Source organism: Camelina sativa, chromosome 13 (genome assembly GCF_030686135.1).
Source record: "Camelina sativa cultivar CO46 ecotype springtype chromosome 13, ASM3068613v1".
NCBI lineage: Eukaryota > Viridiplantae > Streptophyta > Magnoliopsida > Brassicales > Brassicaceae > Camelina > Camelina sativa.
Window position 1 is genome coordinate 5,346,922 of NC_141892.1, and position 3,891 is coordinate 5,350,812.

At 44.1% G+C, this 3,891-nt stretch overlaps 1 non-coding gene across 1 annotated transcript; it reads right to left on the bottom strand.

Annotated features, from left to right (window-relative positions):
• Nucleotides 1-1,351: 1,351 nt before the first annotated feature.
• LOC147929225 (small nucleolar RNA R71) lies at nucleotides 1,352-1,458 on the bottom strand. Its single transcript, XR_015579045.1, has one exon. It is a non-coding gene; the product is annotated as a small nucleolar RNA R71 (small nucleolar RNA).
• Between the last annotated feature and the right edge of the window lie 2,433 nt (nucleotides 1,459-3,891).

Here is a 3,891-nt window from a genome sequence, read left to right on the forward strand (position 1 = left end):
CTTAACTCTGAGTAACAAAATTAGATGAGTTTAAGTCTACTGACAATAATGAATCGTTCTTAATGCATGCTTGTTCATATTGCTAGTGCGACAGTGTGGTAATATGTTCAAGGTTGATTGTTGCTAGTGCGAAAGTGTGGTGACAAGGTCTTAGAGGTTCATTGTCTAGGAAATAATTGCTTGAGGCATGTAAGACATTCGTACTGGTCTAGAACACTTAGGATTCGATTACCCCATCCTTAGGAACTTTCGTATTTTATTTATTTGCATTTTCTTCACTTACTCGACTACTTACCCGATCAGGTATACGATAACCTGTATCGAGTAATACCTCGAGCTTTTCATATCTCACTTCCATACTCAATCACCCCACTCGATCATGTACTCGATTGCTTGCATCGAGTGCTTAGGTAGTGTGGTTTACTTGTTTATATTCTTTTACTTTGTTTATTTTAGGAATCGTTAGAACCAAAACCCTAATAGCTTGGCTTGACTTGCATTGTTCTGATCATATCCTTCCTGCTAGCAATACACAACCATTTGGATTGATAACCCTTTGTACTACAACTACATAGGAGATTGATACCCTCGGTGCAAAGCTGTATATCAATTTGGCGTCGTTGCCATTTGGTTGATTTCATTTTGCTACGTTTAGGATTTCAGCACTTGTTAGATCAAGTTTGTTTATTTATATTTGGTTCGGATAGTGACTTGTTTGCTTTCGCATTGTTTGTTTTGAATCTCAGGTACAACCCGAGCACCCACCGGACCCTTCACTCGATCACCTGGATCGAGTTGATCCTCGTGTACACACTCGGACACATACATGTGCATGCAAACACGATCCAAAGGTAGCCAGAACCTGAGTCCTTTCATCGACAACATGGACAGACCTCGGCTACTCAGACAACAACAAGTTCAACCAGAACCATCAATCATTGAGGAGACAATGAATAATCAGAACGGTCCACCAGCTTCTCAAGCAAGGACCAATATAGGAGCAGGAGATGCTCCATCTACTCACACTCAAAGGAATGGCATTGTGCCACCAGCTGTGCAGAACAATAATTTTGAGATCAAGAGTAGTCTCATCCAGATGATACAGAGCAATAATTTTCATGGATTGCCAATTGAGGACCCATTGGATCATCTGGATGAATATGATAGGCTCTGTAGCCTCACTAAGATCAATAGAGTCAGTGAAGATGGATTCAAGCTCCGGCTTTTCCCATTCTCTTTGGGAGACAAAGCACGAATCTGGGAGAAATCGCTCCCTAAGGAGTCCATCACCACTTGGGAAGCGTGCAAGAAGGCATTCCTGGACAAATTCTTCTCCAACTCCATTACCGCAAGGCTGCGAAATAACATTTCCGGCTTTGTTCAGAAGAACAACGAAACGTTCAGTGAAGCTTGGGAACGTTTCAAGGGATACACTACTCGATGTCTACATCACGGCTTCAGTAATGCTTCATTTCTGAGCAAACTTTACCGAGGCGTAGTCCCTAAGATACAGATGTTGCTAGACACTGCAAGCCATGGTAACTTCCTCAACACAGATGTTGATGAAGGTTGGGACCTAGTTGAGAACTTGGCTCAATCTGATGGCAACTACAATGAGGAATATGATCGCTCTGTGCGATCTACAGGAGAGGAAGATGCCAACTACAAGAGGGACATGAAAGCCCTCAATGACAAGCTCGATCAGCTCCTCAACCAGCAGAAGCATGTTCATGCTATATCAGAGGAAGAGCAGTTTCAACAACAAGATGGGGAGACTATGCAACTAGAGGATGTTAACTACATCAACAACCAAGGAGGGTACAATAGAGGGTACAACAACTTCACGCCGAATCCGAATCAGTCTTATTGGAACCCGAATGTTGCGAATCCTCAAGACCAAACTTACCCATCTGCAGTTCAAGGGAACCAGATCCAACAGAAGCCTTTTGTCCAATACAACCAAGGTTATGCACCTAAGCAGCAGTATTCAGGAACCTACAACCAACCACCTGGATTCCAACAACACCAAGGTCCACCAAACCAATCACAAAAAGCTGAGTTACGCAGTCTCATTCAGCGAATGATTCAGAATCAGGCTACAGCTTCTATGGACATCGCGAAACGGTTCGCAGAGATGAGCAACAAGATCGACGCAGGGTACAATGATCTCAATGCCAAGTACGAATCACTCAACTCAAAGGTTTGATACCTGGAAGGCTACCACACCAACCAATCAGCCCCAAAGATCAACCAACTCCCAGGTAAGGCTGTTCAAAACCCCAAGGATTATGCAACTGCTCAAGCCATCTTCCTTGATGATGACTATGAGGACTACCTCACTGGGGACAGTGATGATCAAGATGGGGAGGATGTGGAACACCTAATGCGAAGCGAGGCCAAGTACTACATATTCGAGTATGAACCCGAGTCTTCACCCGAAGAGACTGATCGAGTTGATGATCGAGCAATGGTACGAGAATCGCAAACCGAAGAACAACCCGAAGTGGAACCCGATGACCTACACGATGGTGTTGATCGGATGATGCATCGAGTAGATGTTGAAAAGAAAGATCAGCCTCAACCACCTGCACTAGTAGAAGGGGAGTTAGAGGAAAGGTTCAATGCTGCACTTGACATCCAGCTGGAGGCGCTTGCAGAGCGAATGGCTAAGCGTAAAGCTCCACCACCTAAGTTTTTGCTCCCACACGAGCGTCAGCAGGAAGCTGCCAAGGAAGCAGCTCGATTGGAGGATGAGGTCAAGGAAGCTGTCAAGGACATCGGTTTTGAAATTCTGAGAAATGGAGTTTGCTTGGATCCTGAGCTGCGAATTGAGAAAAAACTTGAAGATCCTGGCTCTTTCACCTTGTTGTGTTCGATAGGACTTCGGATCTTCAAGAACTGTTTGTGCGACCTTGGAGCTTCAGTTAGCATTATGCCGCTTTCAGTTGCCAACAAGCTAGGATTCACTGATTTTAAACCAAGTAAATTGTATTTGGTTCTGGCCGACAGAACAGTGAGGCATCCAATTGGTATCCTGGAGAACCTGCCTCTCAGGATTGGAAGATTGGAAGTGCCTGCCGACTTAATGATCCTCGATATGGACAAGGAACCGGATGATCCGCTGATTCTAGGAAGACCATTCTTGGCAACAGTTGGTGTTGTGATCGAGGTGAAGCAAGGCAAGATCAGAATAGAACATGGTGAGCTTTGTAAGATGGAGTTTGATGTGAAGAAGGGGATTAAGAGGTCAACCATTGATGGTCAAGCTTTCTTTACAAAGACCAAGCAAAGGAAGGTGCAACATCTTGAAGAGGTCAACACCACATTTGCCTTAGAACCTGGACAAGACCTGGAAAATCTATTGAACCAGCCTACTGCAGTGGAGAGGATTCCAGAACCTCTTCCACATGGATCCCATGCTTAAGGAGCATGAAAAGTCAAGCTTAGTGACTTTAAACAAGCTCACTTGGGAGGAAGTCCCAAAGGTATCTTTTAATTTTAGCTTATTTGTTTTATTTACTGTTATTTACTTTTTCTCTTTTTGCAATTTTATTTAAAAAAAATGGAAAATTAAGAAGAGGAAAATTGAGGATACCGAGGCTCAACCCGACACCGTACTCGACGCGCCTGATCGTGTCCCTGCTCGGGTGGCGAGTGGAGTCCGAATCCTACAAGGAAGCCCACTCTCAGTGAAGCCCACCAACCAAACCCTAGCCTATTTAAGGGGTTTCGACATTCTCTCCCCTTCCATCACCGATAAGTATCTCTCAACCCTAGAGTTTTTGCTTTCCAAAGTTTCTATTCTATTCTCTCTCAAACTCGAGCTTTATTCAATTTCTTTGGGACTAACCCTATTAACCTCGAGACTTATCCTTTTTCTTCTCAAGGAAT